This window comes from Papilio machaon, chromosome 6, assembly GCF_912999745.1.
Source record: "Papilio machaon chromosome 6, ilPapMach1.1, whole genome shotgun sequence".
In the NCBI taxonomy this organism is placed as follows: Eukaryota; Metazoa; Arthropoda; class Insecta; order Lepidoptera; family Papilionidae; genus Papilio; species Papilio machaon.
In genome coordinates, this window is record NC_059991.1 from 1,797,007 (window position 1) to 1,820,933 (window position 23,927).

At 29.4% G+C, this 23,927-nt stretch overlaps 4 long non-coding RNA genes across 5 annotated transcripts in view; all 4 read left to right on the plus strand.

The window, feature by feature from the left end:
• LOC106721350 overlaps window positions 1–21,691 on the plus strand; it is a 31,342-nt gene extending 9,651 nt beyond the window's left edge. Inside the window, exons 4-6 of one of the 2 annotated variants that reach the window (XR_006756147.1) lie at window positions 18,532–18,640; window positions 18,919–19,791; window positions 21,490–21,691. This is a non-coding gene — a long non-coding RNA (uncharacterized LOC106721350). The remainder of the gene's footprint in view (window positions 1–18,531; window positions 18,641–18,918; window positions 19,792–21,489) is intronic. The other variant, XR_001357506.2, reaches the window with a different exon arrangement.
• On the plus strand, window positions 1,073–17,104 carry LOC123721106. Its single transcript, XR_006756150.1, has 2 exons — window positions 1,073–1,654; window positions 15,482–17,104. It is a non-coding gene; the product is annotated as an uncharacterized LOC123721106 (long non-coding RNA).
• Window positions 10,870–11,233, plus strand: LOC123721105. Its single transcript, XR_006756149.1, has 2 exons — window positions 10,870–10,947; window positions 11,115–11,233. It is a non-coding gene; the product is annotated as an uncharacterized LOC123721105 (long non-coding RNA).
• LOC123721104 lies at window positions 12,179–13,295 on the plus strand. Its single transcript, XR_006756148.1, has 2 exons — window positions 12,179–12,663; window positions 12,928–13,295. It is a non-coding gene; the product is annotated as an uncharacterized LOC123721104 (long non-coding RNA).
• Window positions 21,692–23,927: the final 2,236 nt, after the last annotated feature.

The following is a 23,927-nucleotide window of genomic DNA, read 5'->3' on the forward strand; positions in this document are numbered from 1 at the left end:
GGAAAATAAATTTTGGATTGGTGTTTTACTCAAAGAAATGCCACTTTTAAGGTATTAAGTGAGAAAGAATTTAAATTTATGTGATTAGTACAAAGAAATTCGACTTTTTAGGTTTATTGTGGAAATAATTATCAGATACGCGTTAGTAAAAATAAGCTGTGAAAGTAGACTTATAAGGGTTCTGCAAGATTTCATCAAATTTTTGAGGTTTATATGATAAAAGAGTTTGTGTTGCATAAATAGGGATTCGGTCTTTTTAAGTTTCGTAGGGCGAAAGAATTTTTAAATTGATACTTATACAAATAAATTGGAATTTCTAAGGTTTTTCATAGATAGGAGGTTTTGTAGGAGATATTTGAGGTTTACAGGGAGAAACATTTTTTTAAGTATACTAAAAAAAGATGACGATATATTTTAAGAATAACAGGGAAAATCAAATCGGCATTTGCTTGATTTATAGGGCGGCAGAATTATTAGGTGTATGTTTTAAATTGGACTTTTTAAGGTTAACAGGGCGAATGAATTTTCATAGATAGGACGACGAAAGGTTCTGTTTTTTGAGGTTTATAGGGCATATACTTTTATAAGTGTACTAAACAAAGATGACGGTGAAATTATTTTTTAAAGACGTTTTGGTAAAAAAGCTTTGAACGAATTATGCGCCAAAAGATTCTATTTTCGAGGTTTATCAGGCGGAAGAATTTTCAAGAGATGCGATAGCAAATAAGCTTTGAATGAATTAGGACAGGGAAAGATTATTTTTTTGAGGTTTTTTTTTTTTTTAATTTAAGAGGCTTTGTCGCAATGCGACCATATCGCCCAATTTTTTTTGAGGTTTATAGAGCAAAAGAATTTTTAGAAAAAAATCTGACTTTTTAGGTTTTGTAGGGCGAAAGAATTTAAGCATGAGTTGTATAAACAGGAATTCGGACGTTTTTATGTTTCATAGGGCGAAAGAATTCTTAAATGATGATATGACTATATAAATAAATTTTATGTTTTAAGGTTTACAGAGCAAATGAACTTTAAATAATCTGGGCGCCGAAAGATTACATTTTTCAAGTTTATAGGGCAAAATAATTTTTATTTCAGTGTCTATCAAAGAAATTCAACTTTTTAATTTTTGTGGGCGAATGATTTTTTGGAAATGCTTTAGTATATATAAGCTTTGAACGACATAGGCGCTAAAAGAGTAATTTTAAGGTACATCGGGCGAAAGAATATTCAGAGATGCGATATTGTAAATAAGCTTTTAATGAATTGGGCAAAATAATTTTTAGATAAAAAATCTGCTTTAGATTTTTTAGGGCGAAAGAAATTGACAATGAGTGTTGAATAAAAAGGGATTCGGGCTTTTATATGTTTCATAGGGCTTATTCTTTAATATTCGGCATTTTAGGTTTTATAGGGCAAATGAATTTGAAGATAAGTGTTTTATACACAGAAATTATTTCGTTTATCGTTTATAGGGATAAGAAATTTTGGATCCGTGTTTTATACAACGAAATGCAACTTAAGTCAAAAGAGAAAAAAAAATTACGTGATTAGTACAAAGAAATACGACTGTTTAAGATTAATTGTGGAAATAATTATCAGATACGCATTAGTAAATAAGCTGTGAATGAACTGTGTTCCGAAATATTCCATTTTTGAGGTTTATAGGGCGAAGGAATTTTTAGATACGTTATAGTAAATAAGATTTGAAGGATATAGGCACTGTAAGATTTAATGTTTTCACAAAGAACTTCGGCTCCTTTAGATCTGTAGGGCGAAACAAAATTTAAACTAGTGTGTTATACAAAGTAATTCAGCTTTTTTAGGTTTATAGGGCGAAAGAATTGTTAGATACGCGTAATTACGCATTGAACGAAAGACACGCATTGAAATGTATCATTCATGCAAAGAAATTTTACTGAGATTAATAGGACGAAAGAATCTTTAGATACATTATAATAAATAAGCTGTGAAGGATATAGGCACTGTAACATTTAATATTTTCATAAATAACTTCGGTTCATTTAGATTTTAAGGGCGAAACAATGTTTAGACTAGTGTGTAACACAAAGTTATTCGGCTTTTTAAGGTTTATTGGGCGAAAGAATTATTAGATAAGTGTTATTACGCACTAAATGAAAAACGCGCATTTAAATGTATCATTTATGCAAAGAAATTTTACTGAGTTTTATAGGGAGAGAGGATTTTTAGATACTTTATAGTAAATAAGCTCTGAAGGATATAGGAACTGAAACATTTAATATTTTCACACAGAACTTCTGCTCCTTTAGAATTTTAGGGGGAAACAATATTTAGACTAGTGTGTTGTACAAAGTTATTCGGCTTTTTATAGGGCCAAAGAATTTTTAGATAAGTGACATTAAATAAGCTTTGAAGGATATAGGCACTGTAAGATTTAATATTTTTACAAAGAACTTCGGCTCGTTTAGTCTTTAGGGCGCAAAAATATTTAGATAGTGTTTCATAAAAACAAATTAAGCTTGATTAGGTTGGAAAGGCGAAAGAATTTCTAGATAAATGACAGTTAAAATCTTTGAAGGATATAGGCACTGTAAGATTTAACATTTTCACATATAACTTCGACTCATTTAGGTTTTAAGGGTGAGGCAATATTAATACTTGTATGCAAAACAAAGTAATTCGGCTTTTTAAGGTTTATAGGGCGAAAGAATTTTTATATAAGTGTTATTACGCATTGAACGAAAGACGCGCATTGAAATGTATCATTTATGCAAAGAAATTTTACTGAGCTTAATAGGGCGAAAGAATCTTTAGATACGTTATAGTAAATAAGCTGTGAAGGATATAGGCACTGTAACATTTAATATTTTCATAAAGAACTACAGTTCATTTAGATTTTTAGGGCCAAAACAATGTTTAGACTAGTGTGTAAACACAAAGTTATTCGGCTTTTTAAGGTTTATTGGGCGAAAGAATTATTAGATAAGTGTTATTACGCACTAAACGAAAAACGCGCATTTAAATGTATCATTTATGCAAAGACATTTTACTGAGGTTTATAGGGAGAGAGGATTTTTAGATACTTTATAGTAAATAAGCTCTGAAGGATATAGGCACTGAAACATTTAATATTTTCACGCAGAACTTCTGCTCCTTTAGAATTTTAGGGCGAAACAATATTTAGACTAGTGAGTTAAACAAAGTTATTCGACTTTTTATAGGGCGAAAGAATTTTTAGATACGTGACAGTAAATAAGCTTTGAAGGATAAAGGCACTGTAAGATTTAATATTTTCACAAAGAACTTCGTTTCATTTAAATATTTAGGGCGAAACAATATTTAGAATAGTGAGTTAAACAAAGTGATTCGGCTTTTAAAGGTTTATAGGGCGAAAGAATTTTTAGATACGTGACAGTAAATAAGCTTTGAAGGATATAGGCACTGTAAGATTTAATATTTTCACAAAGAACTTCGGCTCGTTTAGTCTTTAGGGCGAAACAATATTTAGACAGTGTTTCATAAAAACAAATTAAGCTTGATTAGGTTGAAAAGGCGAAAGAATTTCTAGATAAATGACAGTTAAAATCTTTGAAGGATATAGGCACTGTAAGATTTAACATTTTCACATATAACTTCGACTCATTTAGATTTTAAGGGTGAGGCAATATTAAGACTTGTATGCAAAACAAAGTAATTCGGCTTTTTAAGGTTTATAGGGCGAAAGAATTTTTATATAAGTGTTATTACGCATTGAACGAAAGACGCGCATTGAAATGTATCATTTATGCAAAGAAATTTTACTGAGGTTAATAGGGCGAAAGAATCTTTAGATACGTTATAGTAAATAAGCTGTGAAGGATATAGGCACTGTAACATTTAATATTTTCATAAAGAACTACAGTTAATTTAGATTTTTAGGGCCAAAACAATGTTTAGACTAGTGTGTAACACAGTTATTCGGCTTTTTAAGGTTTATTGGGCGAAAGAATTATTAGATAAGTGTTATTACGCACTAAACGAAAAACGCGCATTTAAATGTATCATTTATGCAAAGAAATTTTACTGAGGTTAATAGGGCGAAAGAATCTTTAGATACGTTATAGTAAATAAGCTGTGAAGGATATAGGAACTGTAACATTTAATATTTTCATAAAGAACTACAGTTCATTTAGATTTTTAGGGCCAAAACAATGTTTAGACTAGTGTGTAACACAAAGTTATTCGGCTTTTTAAGGTTTATTGGGCGAAAGAATTATTAGATAAGTGTTATTACGCACTAAACGAAAAACGCGCATTTAAATGTATCATTTATGCAAAGAAATTTTACTGAGGTTAATAGGGCGAAAGAATCTTTAGATACGTTATAGTAAATAAGCTGTGAAGGATATAGGCACTGTAACATTTAATATTTTCATAAAGAACTACAGTTAATTCAGATTTTTAGGGCCAAAACAATGTTTAGACTAGTGTGTAACACAAAGTTATTCGGCTTTTTAAGGTTTATTGGGCGAAAGAATTATTAGATAAGTGTTATTACGCACTAAACGAAAAACGCGCATTTAAATGTATCATTTATGCAAAGAAATTTTACTGAGGTTAATAGGGCGAAAGAATCTTTAGATACGTTATAGTAAATAAGCTGTGAAGGATATAGGCACTGTAACATTTAATATTTTCATAAAGAACTACAGTTCATTTAGATTTTTAGGGCCAAAACAATGTTTAGACTAGTGTGTAACACAAAGTTATTCGGCTTTTTAAGGTTTATAGGGCGAAAGAATTTTTATATAAGTGTTATTACGCATTGAACGAAAGACGCGCATTGAAATGTATCATTTATGCAAAGAAATTTTACTGAGGTTAATAGGGCGAAAGAATCTTTAGATACGTTATAGTAAATAAGCTGTGAAGGATATAGGAACTGTAACATTTAATATTTTCATAAAGAACTACAGTTCATTTAGATTTTTAGGGCCAAAACAATGTTTAGACTAGTGTGTAACACAAAGTTATTCGGCTTTTTAAGGTTTATAGGGCGAAAGAATTTTTATATAAGTGTTATTACGCATTGAACGAAAGACGCGCATTGAAATGTATCATTTATGCAAAGAAATTTTACTGAGGTTAATAGGGCGAAAGAATCTTTAGATACGTTATAGTAAATAAGCTGTGAAGGATATAGGAACTGTAACATTTAATATTTTCATAAAGAACTACAGTTCATTTAGATTTTTAGGGCCAAAACAATGTTTAGACTAGTGTGTAACACAAAGTTATTCGGCTTTTTAAGGTTTATTGCGCGAAAGAATTATTAGATCAGTGGTTTTACGCACTAAACGAAAAACTCGCATTTAAATGTATCATTTATGCAAAGAAATTTTACTGAGGTTTATAGGGAGAGAGGATTTTTAGATACTTTATAGTAAATAAGCTCTGAAGGATATAGGCACTGAAACATTTAATATTTTCACACAGAACTTCTGCTCCTTTAGAATTTTAGGGCGAAACAATGTTTAGACTAGTGTGTAACACAAAGTTATTCGGCTTTTTAAGGTTTATTGGGCGAAAGAATTTTTAGATACGTGACAGTAAATAAGCTTTGAAGGATATAGGCACTGTAAGATTTAATATTTTCACAAAGAACTTCGTCTCATTTAAATATTTATGGCGAAACAATATTTAGAATAGTGAGTTAAACAAAGTGATTCGGCTTATAAAGGTTTATAGGGCGAAAGAATTTTTAGATACGTGACAGTAAATAAGCTTTGAAGGATATAGGCACTGTAAGATTTAATATTTTCATAAAGAACTTCGTTTCATTTAAATATTTAGGGCGATATAATATTTAGAATAGTGAGTTAAACAAAGTGATTCGGCTTTTAAAGGTTTATAGGGCGAAAGAATTTTTAGATACGTGACAGTAAATAAGCTTTGAAGGATATAGGCACTGTAAGATTTAACATTTTCACAAAGAACTTCGGCTCGTTTAGTCTTTAGGGCGAAACAATATTTAGACAGTGTTTCATAAAAACAAATTAAGCTTGATTAGGTTGAAAAGGCGAAAGAATTTCTAGATAAAATACAGTTAAAATCTTTGAAGGATATAGGCACTGTAAGATTTAACATTTTCACATATAACTTCGACTCATTTAGATTTTAAGGGTGAGGCAATATTAAGACTTGTATGCAAAACAAAGTAATTAGGCTTTTTAAGGTTTATAGGGCGAAAGAATTTTTAGATACGTGACAGTAAATAAGCTTTGAAGGATATAGGCACTGTAAGATTTAATATTTTCACAAAGAACTTCGTCTCATTTAAATATTTATGGCGAAACAATATTTAGAATAGTGAGTTAAACAAAGTGATTCGGCTTATAAAGGTTTATAGGGCGAAAGAATTTTTAGATACGTGACAGTAAATAAGCTTTGAAGGATATAGGCACTGTAAGATTTAATATTTTCACAAAGAACTTCGTCTCATTTAAATATTTATGGCGAAACAATATTTAGAATAGTGAGTTAAACAAAGTGATTCGGCTTATAAAGGTTTATAGGGCGAAAGAATTTTTAGATACGTGACAGTAAATAAGCTTTGAAGGATATAGGCACTGTAAGATTTAATATTTTCACAAAGAACTTCGTTTCATTTAAATATTTAGGGCGATACAATATTTAGAATAGTGAGTTAAACAAAGTGATTCGGCTTTTAAAGGTTTATAGGGCGAAAGAATTTTTAGATACGTTATAGTAAATAAGCTGTGAAGGATATAGGCACTGTAACATTTAATATTTTCATAAAGAACTACAGTTAATTTAGATTTTTAGGGCCAAAACAATGTTTAGACTAGTGTGTAACACAGTTATTCGGCTTTTTAAGGTTTATTGGGCGAAAGAATTATTAGATAAGTGTTATTACGCACTAAACGAAAAACGCGCATTTAAATGTATCATTTATGCAAAGAAATTTTACTGAGGTTAATAGGGCGAAAGAATCTTTAGATACGTTATAGTAAATAAGCTGTGAAGGATATAGGCACTGTAACATTTAATATTTTCATAAAGAACTACAGTTCATTTAGATTTTTAGGGCCAAAACAATGTTTAGACTAGTGTGTAACACAAAGTTATTCGGCTTTTTAAGGTTTATTGCGCGAAAGAATTATTAGATCAGTGGTTTTACGCACTAAACGAAAAACTCGCATTTAAATGTATCATTTATGCAAAGAAATTTTACTGAGGTTTATAGGGAGAGAGGATTTTTAGATACTTTATAGTAAATAAGCTCTGAAGGATATAGGCACTGAAACATTTAATATTTTCACACAGAACTTCTGCTCCTTTAGAATTTTAGGGCGAAACAATGTTTAGACTAGTGTGTAACACAAAGTTATTCGGCTTTTTAAGGTTTATTGGGCGAAAGAATTTTTAGATACGTGACAGTAAATAAGCTTTGAAGGATATAGGCACTGTAAGATTTAATATTTTCACAAAGAACTTCGTTTCATTTAAATATTTAGGGCGATACAATATTTAGAATAGTGAGTTAAACAAAGTGATTCGGCTTTTAAAGGTTTATAGGGCGAAAGAATTTTTAGATACGTTATAGTAAATAAGCTGTGAAGGATATAGGCACTGTAACATTTAATATTTTCATAAAGAACTACAGTTAATTTAGATTTTTAGGGCCAAAACAATGTTTAGACTAGTGTGTAACACAGTTATTCGGCTTTTTAAGGTTTATAGGGCGAAAGAATTTTTATATAAGTGTTATTACGCATTGAACGAAAGACGCGCATTGAAATGTATCATTTATGCAAAGAAATTTTACTGAGGTTAATAGGGCGAAAGAATCTTTAGATACGTTATAGTAAATAAGCTGTGAAGGATATAGGAACTGTAACATTTAATATTTTCATAAAGAACTACAGTTCATTTAGATTTTTAGGGCCAAAACAATGTTTAGACTAGTGTGTAACACAAAGTTATTCGGCTTTTTAAGGTTTATAGGGCGAAAGAATTTTTATATAAGTGTTATTACGCATTGAACGAAAGACGCGCATTGAAATGTATCATTTATGCAAAGAAATTTTACTGAGGTTAATAGGGCGAAAGAATCTTTAGATACGTTATAGTAAATAAGCTGTGAAGGATATAGGAACTGTAACATTTAATATTTTCATAAAGAACTACAGTTCATTTAGATTTTTAGGGCCAAAACAATGTTTAGACTAGTGTGTAACACAAAGTTATTCGGCTTTTTAAGGTTTATTGCGCGAAAGAATTATTAGATCAGTGGTTTTACGCACTAAACGAAAAACTCGCATTTAAATGTATCATTTATGCAAAGAAATTTTACTGAGGTTTATAGGGAGAGAGGATTTTTAGATACTTTATAGTAAATAAGCTCTGAAGGATATAGGCACTGAAACATTTAATATTTTCACACAGAACTTCTGCTCCTTTAGAATTTTAGGGCGAAACAATGTTTAGACTAGTGTGTAACACAAAGTTATTCGGCTTTTTAAGGTTTATTGGGCGAAAGAATTTTTAGATACGTGACAGTAAATAAGCTTTGAAGGATATAGGCACTGTAAGATTTAATATTTTCACAAAGAACTTCGTCTCATTTAAATATTTATGGCGAAACAATATTTAGAATAGTGAGTTAAACAAAGTGATTCGGCTTATAAAGGTTTATAGGGCGAAAGAATTTTTAGATACGTGACAGTAAATAAGCTTTGAAGGATATAGGCACTGTAAGATTTAATATTTTCATAAAGAACTTCGTTTCATTTAAATATTTAGGGCGATATAATATTTAGAATAGTGAGTTAAACAAAGTGATTCGGCTTTTAAAGGTTTATAGGGCGAAAGAATTTTTAGATACGTGACAGTAAATAAGCTTTGAAGGATATAGGCACTGTAAGATTTAACATTTTCACAAAGAACTTCGGCTCGTTTAGTCTTTAGGGCGAAACAATATTTAGACAGTGTTTCATAAAAACAAATTAAGCTTGATTAGGTTGAAAAGGCGAAAGAATTTCTAGATAAAATACAGTTAAAATCTTTGAAGGATATAGGCACTGTAAGATTTAACATTTTCACATATAACTTCGACTCATTTAGATTTTAAGGGTGAGGCAATATTAAGACTTGTATGCAAAACAAAGTAATTAGGCTTTTTAAGGTTTATAGGGCGAAAGAATTTTTAGATACGTGACAGTAAATAAGCTTTGAAGGATATAGGCACTGTAAGATTTAATATTTTCACAAAGAACTTCGTCTCATTTAAATATTTATGGCGAAACAATATTTAGAATAGTGAGTTAAACAAAGTGATTCGGCTTATAAAGGTTTATAGGGCGAAAGAATTTTTAGATACGTGACAGTAAATAAGCTTTGAAGGATATAGGCACTGTAAGATTTAATATTTTCACAAAGAACTTCGTCTCATTTAAATATTTATGGCGAAACAATATTTAGAATAGTGAGTTAAACAAAGTGATTCGGCTTATAAAGGTTTATAGGGCGAAAGAATTTTTAGATACGTGACAGTAAATAAGCTTTGAAGGATATAGGCACTGTAAGATTTAATATTTTCACAAAGAACTTCGTTTCATTTAAATATTTAGGGCGATACAATATTTAGAATAGTGAGTTAAACAAAGTGATTCGGCTTTTAAAGGTTTATAGGGCGAAAGGATTTTTAGATACGTTATAGTAAATAAGCTGTGAAGGATATAGGCACTGTAACATTTAATATTTTCATAAAGAACTACAGTTAATTTAGATTTTTAGGGCCAAAACAATGTTTAGACTAGTGTGTAACACAGTTATTCGGCTTTTTAAGGTTTATTGGGCGAAAGAATTATTAGATAAGTGTTATTACGCACTAAACGAAAAACGCGCATTTAAATGTATCATTTATGCAAAGAAATTTTACTGAGGTTAATAGGGCGAAAGAATCTTTAGATACGTTATAGTAAATAAGCTGTGAAGGATATAGGCACTGTAACATTTAATATTTTCATAAAGAACTACAGTTCATTTAGATTTTTAGGGCCAAAACAATGTTTAGACTAGTGTGTAACACAAAGTTATTCGGCTTTTTAAGGTTTATTGCGCGAAAGAATTATTAGATCAGTGGTTTTACGCACTAAACGAAAAACTCGCATTTAAATGTATCATTTATGCAAAGAAATTTTACTGAGGTTTATAGGGAGAGAGGATTTTTAGATACTTTATAGTAAATAAGCTCTGAAGGATATAGGCACTGAAACATTTAATATTTTCACACAGAACTTCTGCTCCTTTAGAATTTTAGGGCGAAACAATGTTTAGACTAGTGTGTAACACAAAGTTATTCGGCTTTTTAAGGTTTATTGGGCGAAAGAATTTTTAGATACGTGACAGTAAATAAGCTTTGAAGGATATAGGCACTGTAAGATTTAATATTTTCACAAAGAACTTCGTCTCATTTAAATATTTATGGCGAAACAATATTTAGAATAGTGAGTTAAACAAAGTGATTCGGCTTATAAAGGTTTATAGGGCGAAAGAATTTTTAGATACGTGACAGTAAATAAGCTTTGAAGGATATAGGCACTGTAAGATTTAATATTTTCACAAAGAACTTCGTTTCATTTAAATATTTAGGGCGATACAATATTTAGAATAGTGAGTTAAACAAAGTGATTCGGCTTTTAAAGGTTTATAGGGCGAAAGAATTTTTAGATACGTTATAGTAAATAAGCTGTGAAGGATATAGGCACTGTAACATTTAATATTTTCATAAAGAACTACAGTTAATTTAGATTTTTAGGGCCAAAACAATGTTTAGACTAGTGTGTAACACAGTTATTCGGCTTTTTAAGGTTTATTGGGCGAAAGAATTATTAGATAAGTGTTATTACGCACTAAACGAAAAACGCGCATTTAAATGTATCATTTATGCAAAGAAATTTTACTGAGGTTAATAGGGCGAAAGAATCTTTAGATACGTTATAGTAAATAAGCTGTGAAGGATATAGGCACTGTAACATTTAATATTTTCATAAAGAACTACAGTTCATTTAGATTTTTAGGGCCAAAACAATGTTTAGACTAGTGTGTAACACAAAGTTATTCGGCTTTTTAAGGTTTATAGGGCGAAAGAATTTTTATATAAGTGTTATTACGCATTGAACGAAAGACGCGCATTGAAATGTATCATTTATGCAAAGAAATTTTACTGAGGTTAATAGGGCGAAAGAATCTTTAGATACGTTATAGTAAATAAGCTGTGAAGGATATAGGAACTGTAACATTTAATATTTTCATAAAGAACTACAGTTCATTTAGATTTTTAGGGCCAAAACAATGTTTAGACTAGTGTGTAACACAAAGTTATTCGGCTTTTTAAGGTTTATTGCGCGAAAGAATTATTAGATCAGTGGTTTTACGCACTAAACGAAAAACTCGCATTTAAATGTATCATTTATGCAAAGAAATTTTACTGAGGTTTATAGGGAGAGAGGATTTTTAGATACTTTATAGTAAATAAGCTCTGAAGGATATAGGCACTGAAACATTTAATATTTTCACACAGAACTTCTGCTCCTTTAGAATTTTAGGGCGAAACAATGTTTAGACTAGTGTGTAACACAAAGTTATTCGGCTTTTTAAGGTTTATTGGGCGAAAGAATTTTTAGATACGTGACAGTAAATAAGCTTTGAAGGATATAGGCACTGTAAGATTTAATATTTTCACAAAGAACTTCGTCTCATTTAAATATTTATGGCGAAACAATATTTAGAATAGTGAGTTAAACAAAGTGATTCGGCTTATAAAGGTTTATAGGGCGAAAGAATTTTTAGATACGTGACAGTAAATAAGCTTTGAAGGATATAGGCACTGTAAGATTTAATATTTTCATAAAGAACTTCGTTTCATTTAAATATTTAGGGCGATACAATATTTAGAATAGTGAGTTAAACAAAGTGATTCGGCTTTTAAAGGTTTATAGGGCGAAAGAATTTTTAGATACGTGACAGTAAATAAGCTTTGAAGGATATAGGCACTGTAAGATTTAACATTTTCACAAAGAACTTCGGCTCGTTTAGTCTTTAGGGCGAAACAATATTTAGACAGTGTTTCATAAAAACAAATTAAGCTTGATTAGGTTGAAAAGGCGAAAGAATTTCTAGATAAAATACAGTTAAAATCTTTGAAGGATATAGGCACTGTAAGATTTAACATTTTCACATATAACTTCGACTCATTTAGATTTTAAGGGTGAGGCAATATTAAGACTTGTATGCAAAACAAAGTAATTAGGCTTTTTAAGGTTTATAGGGCGAAAGAATTTTTATATAAGTGTTATTACGCATTGAACGAAAGACGCGCATTAAACTGTATCATTTATGCAAAGAAATTTTACTGAGGTTAATAGGGCGAAAGAATCTTTAGATACGTTATAGTAAATAAGCTGTGAAGGATATAGGCACTGTAACATTTAATATTTTCATAAAGAACTACAGTTAATTTAGATTTTTAGGGCCAAAACAATGTTTAGACTAGTGTGTAACACAAAGTTATTCGGCTTTTTAAGGTTTATTGGGCGAAAGAATTATTAGATAAGTGTTATTACGCACTAAACGAAAAACGCGCATTTAAATGTATCATTTATGCAAAGAAATTTTACTGAGGTTAATAGGGCGAAAGAATCTTTAGATACGTTATAGTAAATAAGCTGTGAAGGATATAGGAACTGTAACATTTAATATTTTCATAAAGAACTACAGTTCATTTAGATTTTTAGGGCCAAAACAATGTTTAGACTAGTGTGTAACACAAAGTTATTCGGCTTTTTAAGGTTTATTGCGCGAAAGAATTATTAGATCAGTGGTTTTACGCACTAAACGAAAAACGCGCATTGAAATGTATCATTTATGCAAAGAAATTTTACTGAGGTTTATAGGGAGAGAGGATTTTTAGATACTTTATAGTAAATAAGCTCTGAAGGATATAGGCACTGAAACATTTAATATTTTCACACAGAACTTCTGCTCCTTTAGAATTTTAGGGCGAAACAATATTTAGACTAGTGTGTTGTACAAAGTTATTCGGCTTTTAATAGGGCGAAAGAATTTTTAGATACGTGACAGTAAATAAGCTGTGAAGGATATAGGCACTGTAAGATTTAATATTTTCACAAAGAATTTCGGCTCGTTTAGTTTTTAGGGCGAAACAATATTTAGATAGTGTTTCATAAAAACAAATTAAGCTTGATTAGGTTGAAAAGGCGAAAGAATTTCTAGATAAATGACAGTTAAAATCTTTGAAGGATATAGGCACTGTAAGATTTAACATTTTCACAAATAACTTCGACTCATTTAGATTTTAAGGGTGAGGCAATATTAAGACTTCTAGCAAAACAAAGTAATTCGGCTTTTTAAGGTTTATAGGGCGAAAGAATTTTTATATAAGTGTTATTACGCATTGAACGAAAGACGCGCATTGAAATGTATCATTTATGCAAAGAAATTTTACTGAGGTTAATAGGGCGAAAGAATCTTTAGATACGTTATAGTAAATAAGCTGTGGAGGATATAGGAACTGTAACATTTAATATTTTCATAAAGAACTACAGTTCATTTAGATTTTTAGGGCGAAACAATATTTAGACTAGAGTGTTGTACAAAGTTATTCGGCTTTTTATAGGGCGAATGAATTTTTAGATACGTGACAGTAAATAAGCTTTGAAGGATATAGGCACTGTAAGATTTAATATTTTCACAGAGAACTTCGTCTCATTTAAATATTTAGGACGAAACAATATTTAGAATAGTGAGTTAAACAAAGTGATTCGGCTTTTAAAGGTTTATAGGGCGAAAGAATTTTTAGATACGTGACAGTAAATAAGCTTTGAAGGATATAGGCACTGTAAGATTTAATATTTTCATAAAGAACTACAGTTCATTTAGATTTTTAGGGCCAAAACAATGTTTAGACTAGTGTGTAACACAAAGTTATTCGGCTTTTTAAGGTTTATTGGGCGAAAGAATTATTAGATAAGTGTTATTACGCACTAAACGAAAAACGCGCATTGAAATGTATCATTTATACAAATAAATTTTACTGAGGTTTATAGGGAGAGAGGATTTTAGATACTTTATAGTAAATAAGCTCTGAAGGATATAGGCACTGTAAGATTTAATATTTTCACAAAGAACTTTGGCTCATTTAGTCTTTAGGGCGAAACAATATTTAGATAGTGTTTCATAAATACAAATTAAGTTTGATTAGGTTGAAAAGGCGAAAGAATTTCTAGATAAATGACAGTTAAAATCTTTGAAGGATATAGGCACTGTATGATTTAATATTTTCACAAATTACTTCGACTCATTTAGATTTTAAGGGTGAAACAATATTAAGACTTGTATGCAATACAAAGTAATTCGGCTTTTTAAGGTTTATAGGGCGAAAGAATTTTTATATAAGTGTTATTACGCATTGAACGAAAGACGCGCATTGAAATGTATCATTTATGCAAAGAAATTTTACTGAGGTTAATAGGGCGAAAGAATCTTTAGATACGTTATAGTAAATAAGTTGTGAAGGATATAGGCACTGTAACATTTAATATTTTCATAAAGAACTTCGGTTCATTTAGATTTTTAGGGCCAAAACAATATTTAGACTAGAGTGTTGTACAAAGTAATTCGGCTTTTTATAGGGCGAAAGAATTTTTAGAATAGTGTTATTACGCATTGAACGAAAGACGTGCATTGAAATGTATCATTTATGCAAAGAAATTTTACTGAGGTTAATAGGGCGAAAGAATCTTTAGATACGTTATAGTAAATAAGCTGTGAAGGATATAGGCACTGTAACATTTAATATTTTCATAAAGAACTTCGGTTCATTTAGATTTTTAGGGCCAAAACAATATTTAGACTAGAGTGTTGTACAAAGTAATTCGGCTTTTTATAGGGCGAAAGAATTTTTAGAATAGTGTTATTACGCATTGAACGAAAGACGTGCATTGAAATGTATCATTTATGCAAAGAAATTTTAGTGTTTTTCATAGGGTGAAAGGATTTATAGATACGTGTTTTATCAAAAGAAATTCGTGTTTTTAAGGTTTATAAGGCGAAAGAATTATATTTAAGTGGTCATAAGTAAGCTGGCATCATAAGGTTTATAGCGCTAAGGAATTTTTTGATTGGTGTTTCATACATATTCAGGTTTATAAGGTTTAAAGGGCGAAAGAATTTTCAGATACATGATAGTAAATAAGTTTTGAAGGATAAGCAGATTTAATCTTTTCAGCAAAAACTTCGGGTTCTTTAAATCTTTAGGGTAAAACAATATTTAGACTAGTGTGTTAAAAATAATAACAAATAATTCGGCTTATTAAGGTTTATACGGCAAAATAATTTTTAAATACGTGTTATTACGCATTGAATGAAAGACAAAGACGCACATTGAAATGTATCATTTATGCAAAAAAAAAAAACTGAGGTTTATAGGGCGAAAGAATTTTTAGATACGTGATAGTAAATAAGCTCTGAAGGATATAGGCACTGTAAGATTAAAAGATTTTTAGGGCGAAACAATGTTTAGACTAGTGTGTAATACAAAGTTATTCGGTTTTTTAAGGTTTTAGGGCGAAAGCATTTATAGATACTTGTATGCAATACTAAGTAATTCGGCTTTTTAAGGTTTATATGGCGAAAAAGTTGTAGAATGGTGTTATTACGCATTGAACGAAAGACGCGCATTGAAATGGATCATTTATGCAAAGAAATTTTAGTAAGGTTAATAGGACGAAAGAATTTTTAGATACGTGATAGTTAATAAACTCTGAAGGTTCTAGGCACTGTAATATTTAGGTTTTTAGGGCGAAAAAATTTCTAGATATGTGATAGTTAATAAGCTTGTTACGATCTAGGCAGTGTAAGATTTAATATTTTCACAAAGATTTTCGGCTTCTTTAGATCTTTAGGTCGAAACAATATTTAGACTAGTGTGTAATACAAAGTAATTCGGCTTTTTAAGGTTTATAGGACGAAAGAATCTTTGGATACGTGATAGTAAATACGCTTTGAAGGGTCTAGGTACTGTAAGATTTAAAATTTTCACGAAGAAATTCGGCTCCTTTAGATCTTTAGAGCGAGACACTAAATATTGTTTTGCCCTAAAGATCTAGTATTTTCTATAAAAAAATCCAGTTTTATTAAGGTTAAAGGGCGAAAGAATTTTTAGTTACGTGTAAGTTATGCATTGAACGAAATATATCATTTGTGCAAAGAAATTTGACTGAGCTTTACACAGCGAAATATTTTTTTTATTCGTATTAAAGAATTGTTCGAACTAGGTGCTGTAATATTTGCCATTTATACAATAAAAACGGCTTGTTTAGGTTTTTTTTTTGTGAAACTATAGAAGCGCATTCTACGCTATAATGCATTCTAGTGCATACTAGCATTAAGAATGTATTCTACTCAAAAAAGTTTCTCTGGTTTTGTATGATAATCAATCTCATATAATATGTTTATCACAAAGCGTTCTTTTTAGACTTTCAATTTCATGTAGAATAATGTGATTACAGTACGTTAATCTTTTACGTATAAGTAAATTTATTATTAACAACATTTGTAACGTTGTTTTGTCCTATATAGACTTGAATGAATAGGCAAAATATGTTATTTAAAAATTAATCGTCCATTTTAAAGGCAGACTTATTTTCTTTATTGTGTCTTTCTTCACGTATACAACCTTTTATTATGTACTGTTTAAATCGGTTATTATTTCTGTGTGGTCTTCAAATTATAAAATGTTACTTCTATCTTTACTAAGCCATTATTTGAATATCGTTCAGTCATTTGTTTTCTTTGAGTGTGAGAAATCATTTGTTTCATTTCACTTCTACATTACGCAATAGCACATAAACTTCACTAATTTAAATTTTCGGAAGTTTTTTTAGCTTGTGGCAATGCTATGTGCATGTTAAGACATGGTGAGTGTTCTTAAACGGTACTAATTTGACACAAAATTCCTTAGATCTTAAATCTCACATGGTTTATATTATACATATGAATTGCACGTTACAACTACGTCCATCATATTTACATCGGTTTACAATCTATTTATCTTGTATATAATCTCGTTTAAGGTTCTATATTTTGCTTTTAATTGGGAAAATTATAAATCTCATTTTTATCCTAGATGGCTTTTTATATTCATTGTACATTTGTGGCTAAACGAGCACTATTTTCGTTTACAAATGTTGATCTATTGGCTATGAGTTCTTAGGATATTTAGTAAGGATGTTTTATCAATCATGATATTTTATCATTTATACAACAATTACAAAAATTGTATGTACATTTTTGTATGAGTGTTTGTGTTTGACACTTCTTAGCTTCTTGTGTGTTGTTTTATTTTTATTTTTTTCACAATGTGAAGATTATTTCTCTCGCTATTCCATAACTGTCTTAGCATTTCTGGTGTTGATGTTTCTAAGGTCTATTTTCTGCCGTTTAGCATGCGTTTATACTTAGGCACAAATTAAAGATTTTTTGAATACGAATACGAGAACTATAGTTGTGTAGTATGTTTATATGCATTCTTAATTGTACACAACAAATTCAATAACAGACCTGAGGTACCTCCTTGTTTGTTTTAAATGTCGTTTTTGTCCCGTCAACGCATGCTCAATTAGCATTTGCTTTCATTTGAATTGTTTCGAATAATGGAATCTTGATGCAGTTTTTTTTTATCATAAAAAAATGGCTTAACAAATTATTCTTATGTTTTAGGTGTCGTTTATTTTGTTCTGGTTTAAATCTGAGAATATTAGGATTATTTGAATAAATATTGACATGTCTGTAACCAAATACTGAAGCGGATATTTTTTTATCACATAAGCTCTTATTAAGTGTAAAACACAAATATTAAGGAATTCGTTTACATATGTTTTAGGTTTGGATAAAAAATAATATAGTAAAAAGGTGCCGTAAAAATTTCGCTCATTCTTTATTTATGAGAATATTTCATTTATTATAATAACGATTGACATGTTTCGAGTAATGGAATACGAAAGCATAATATTTTATTAAATAGTAAGTACTAAGTGTAAAACTCCGAAAAAGCTTAATTGTTTAATTCACTTTGTGAAGTCTTAAGGTTAACGGAATATAGTAATATACGAGTACATCAGTTTAAGTAATTTTAAGGGTCACTAAGAAATAAATAAATATTTTTAGGTTAATAAGAATTAAATATAAAAGCAAATTACGTAACGTATTTAAAGATGGAAATTACCGAAAACAATGAATGAGCCTGTAGATTATATTTATATGAAAATTTTAAATATCTGTAGATTTTATTTGCAGTCTAGTGATTTAGGTAAATTAAAGAAATCTAGATAAATGGTTATTTCTCATAAAGAAAGGATAGATTCAATATTTATCGATCAGTCCATAGTTCTACGTCAATAAAATTAAGATCATTTTTAAATGCGGAATTTTCGAAAGGCAGGTATAAAAATGCGTTTTTCTTCGTTTCAGTTTGAAGTCGATACGTTTTCGATTTGTTTCGCTGTCTGGTGTTATGTTAGCGGCAGAATTACGTGTACCCTGGATTAAGTAGATTATTGTCAATTTCATATACACAGAGGTAAAATTATGATAAATTTAAAAATTGAATACAATAATTGTTAAACATATTGCTTTTCTTTATTTTCACCCTTATTTTCCATAGTTAAGACATCAAAACTGAATTATGTAAACAAAAATACTGATAACTGGCAAGAATTTAGAATGTCTATGGCCATCCTCATAAAGAAAATGACAAAAAATTGTCATTGATAGCTTGTAGTTGATTCGTAGTTATTTGCAAGTACTAGAACAAAATGTAGTTGTTCATAAAAGGTGATAATTTGTTTTTGATCACAGGAATGGTGATGTTTATTGCACAATGTCTGAAACTAGAACAGGTTTAAGCATTTTTTCGATACAATGGAAACTCATTTAAATATCGGGATAGATAATACTAATAACAAGACTATTTACAAGAGAGAGAGATTCCTTAAAATGCTAGTCAAAAGTAAAAGGAGTATTATTTTCCAATTCCCAAATAAAGCATTCAAGTTTGCTATCTTAAATAATCAATTATAAATCCTACGAAGAACGGAAATATGATCAGATAGATCATAAAGAAATAATGAATAATCTTGTACGGAAAGTTACTATAAATTTATCTCTTAACATAAAGGAGCCAATGTTAAATAATCACACAAATTATCATAAAAATCGTATATAGAACTCAATCTTCGAATGAAATCTTTACATGAAACGAAAATAGAAAATTTAATTTAAATGAATCTTCAAGATAAATCCGCCCCACAGAGCAATACAACTTACATTTCAGATAAAATGCTCTCATAAAGCGAAGATTGAAGACCTTTTAAACTATTAATAATTTCTAATAATATTTATTGACATTTATATATTTATCATGAAACCCTTCTATTATAGCTTCTTTTACAGGTTTATTTTTAATTAAAGATTTTATACAGATTTAAAGAATTAATATTAAACGAAAAATTATTCGGTTGTTAAAAAACGAATTCAAGGTTCAAAATGTTATAAAACACTATTTAATTTATGGGATAACCATTAGAAGCACTATTGGCAAAACTTTGCGGATTTACTGCGTCTACGCAAAAGCAAATTTTATTTACATTTAAAATGTAAAGGATCTGAGTACAACGGGACATCTCGCGGGATTTACATCACGGAACTAACGAAGGAATATAAACAACAAATGTATGTATTATTAAAACTGTATATAACAGTTCGGCCACGATAACCAACAGAATCACTTATTACGTTGGGCCCAATAAGCTCTAATTTTTATATTTTTTTTACTCTTATAAAATGTTATACCTTAAGTTCGATGTAAAAATTTCGAAAAACGTTAAATATAAAATGTAAATGAAAATGGATTTTGATGGTAAAATTTTCATGAACATAATATATTTAAAATTCGTCAGTTTTTATTTTGTTCATTTATTCTCTTTTTGAATATTAATAATGTAAATGTTCATCAGGGTGTTAACCCTAAATTTTCTATATAATCTTTATATACATACGTTAGGTACATTATGTAAATAAAGGTCGTTTGTTTCATTGAATATATTGTATATATTTCGGTATTTTTGCCTAAATTATTACTATAATTTGAACAACGCTTTAATGTAGTTTTTATTTTATTCTTTAAAATTGTATCTCCTAGCAAAGTGTTATAGCAATTGTTGATTACGTCATCAGAATGATCTAAATTCTAAATTACAGTTTAGTTGTTTGTGAAAATTTTCTAGTCTTGAATATTATCAATTTGCTTGTATTGCTCGATAATTATAAATGTTTTTTTTCTGTTGTAATGAAGTGCGGAATGCTAAGTGCTAACACGATGCCAGATTTATTTAAATGACTAGGTCCTTTGTCTTCCGTGCAAATCTAATGTTTGCTTCAGTTCTATTGAATAAGCATTAACAAGAAATAGTGTTTGAATAACAAAGTTTTCAATAATTTTATTATTTTCCAATCGGCATATTTCATGTGGCTTTTGCATAGGAATTTAAAGTCTACTAAAATCGATAATAATTGATCGTTTTTTTTTGTATTAAATTAAATTACTTAAGATCACTGACTTGTCTTAGTTTAAAAGTATTCTTGTCACCTATTTCTTGATTTGTATGTTAATACATATGACTTCTTAACGATACAGTCCTTACTGAATTACTTACATTACAATTTCCTGATAATAATTTTCTAACATTTTGTTAATCAGTTTAATTAATATCAATATTGTGTATCAAAATCGCCTAGTTTTACGTTGTTTCTTTTATAGTTTCGTGGTTTGTTTGTGTGTTGCTAATAGAATTCATATAGAATTAAATGTAAAATGACCGCTTTATACTGCAAGCGAGTTGATATTAGCCACGTCTCCACTAGTGCGCTATCTCTAGCTTGCCTCAATTTAAAACATATGTTCGTCTCATTCCCTTTGAAAATTATGAGAAAGCTATATGAAAGAGGCAAGATGAAGGAAAGCGTACCATTGTAGATATAGCTGAAAGCGATTTAGTCACGTTTTGTAGGTTGATTTGTTTAGGGTGTGGTTGCATTAATGTACACATTAATACATTTGTATGTATTAATGATGGTTTCTATACTTGCTAATTGTTGTTGTTTATAACATTGCTAATTGTGTATTAGCAAAGTTGTATAATTAATTAATTGTTTTATAGTTTCATTTAGGTTTGCAAAATTTTTTATTAAATTTATTTTGTCATCTGTACAAAATTAATTTAATTAATATAGCCGGTGCTCATTTTAGGGCATAATTTAATCTTTTAACTATAATATGTGATCGGCTATCTAGTTATTTCTCATACGTTACTTTATCTAAATCAATTTAATATTTCTAAATCAATATTTTTGGATCTTTGACATTTATAGATATACGACACATCATAGAAAAGAGAAAAACGAAACAATCAAAAGACGACAACAATACGAAAAAAAAATATTAATACCTAATTATTTGGAGAAGATTGCATCATCTTATTTACTTAAACCTTTTCCTATAAACTTCTAATCTATACATATAATATAATAATAGTTTTCCTATATTTTAGCTTTGTAAAGAAACCTTAAAATTAAATATCATAAACAAACTACTAGTTTTTATAAAAAAAGTTATAAATAATTAAATCAATTTGTCATAGACAACATTTTATACATATTTATAGTTGACGTATAATCTGTAATTTTAATAGAATGTACATTTGTAAAATAAATGTAAATTATTTTTGCACCACACTGTGTGTGGTTAATATTCTTGTGTTCATTGTAACTGTTTCAGGTTTAGAACAAAATGTAGTCTGCTGCCGGCGGCATTCTATTTTTTTTTTACTTATGCATATAGGAAAGAGAGGAATAGGCAAGGAGTTAATGGTTTTTTTTACAGTTCGCGTTTATCATTCAGTTACGACCCTGTACGATGCAGTTTTATAACAATAACCGGTGCGAATAGTAAGTCAAATTTTATTGATCGAATATTCACTAAAATTCTTTACATATATTAAATAGATTTTACAATATAATGTTTTAATACGAGAGTAAAAGTATTTCAACGAGAGTAATCCTTGTATATTTTTATTGCTGTACATAAGGTTTAATATTAAATGATATATCAAATCTTATTACATGAATTAATAAATAATAATTTTGTGCATTAGAATTATGAAATTCAAAGACGAGAAAGTTAAGTTAGGTAGGACAAGTTACATAGAATTGTTACAGATTCTCACGGTTTTCCAGTCACGTTAAAAGGAGCGGATATATAGTGGTATGAATATTAATTTACATTAAATGTTTATCTAATTAATTAATATTAATGGATACATTTAGTGAATAAAAAATGCTTTTTTTAAACCACCAAACCATAGATATAGCTATTAAATGTGGCAGTAGCACAGGAACGTAAAAAAAGCTTTTTTTTTAAATTATTGATTAACTTAGGTCCGCTAAAAACTCTTTCAGATAGTAAAAATGTAGCCTCACTAAGTACACTCATTTAATTCAGTTTGTAGCACCTTAAATTACCAATGTATTTGTAACAAATATTTTACAATATAGGTTCGGAAAAAATTACATCAGAGCTTTTAGTGTACCTGAATTTTTTTGAAATAAATTTACAAGTTATAATATGTATTTAAAAAGTTAACATATGGGCTTAACGCTTTAATTATTTAGGTTTCTAAGACCCTTAGGTCTATTAATAGATTTTCTTTTCAGGTTAATACGTTTTGTATTTTGCAGAAGGTTCGCGAATAGACTCTACTTACAGAGGTATAGATGATTAAAATTTAGAGCGATGAAATGAATTTTTACACTATACACATACTTGGATTACATTATAAAATTCACTATTGGAAAGATAAAAGGCTATGCAAATGCATGAAAGATAGTAGTTATCCAGTTTGCACATTAGCCGGAGTTCTAACAGCACCGATTTTTAAACGCGGGAATGGAGATATGACGCTAAATTTAAAGTAATGTTTAACAATAAGTTTGATTATCATACATGCAACTTGCTTCAGATAAGGCACTTTTGAGAATTGCAGTAAGTAAAATAAATATTGTGAAATTGGATGATTTCTTAGAAAATTTAAATTACGTGACTCCGATGTGGAAATTTTAATTTTCAAATTGTTAATCCGATTTCACGTTTTATGTTGTAACTGTCATATATTTAAATAATAATTTTCTTTACACAATTATCAATATTGACTTTTTTGCATTAATCAAAATTGTGCTGGTATCTACTAAACATCATGCGCTTGATATTCCATGAGTCGACATTTAGCATTGTGTTTAATCTAGCAAAATTAGCTAAAGTAACCACATGTTTCCGATGTGCTTTGGGAATGGATATGCTGTGATATGTTAGGTTGTAATTACATGAGCATATTGGGTTTGTTGTTTGATTTTGATTTAGGTCGTGCTTTTGGTAATGACCTGCTTCCGAGTTTCGCGCCTCCAGCGTAGAGCAACGTAATGCGACCGATTTACGATGTATGGTTTGTTTTGCACCTAAATCACTTTTTTATTCTCGACAGGCTAACAATGCATTTTGAAATGTGTATGTTTATAACTTGTGTTAGGGCGTCTTAATTTGATTTTTTGTTATAGAGTTCAAGTACCGAAAGGATTTTTACTCCGTACTTCAGTAAGTTTTTTCAAAGATCATCGAATTGATAACTCTCAGTTTGTATTTTGAGATTTTTTATCTGTTTTGATTTTCGTTTGAATACTTACAATTAGTTTTGTATATTTTTAATAATGTATTTATAAAAATATATATCCAACTAAGATTTGTCTTACTACATTAC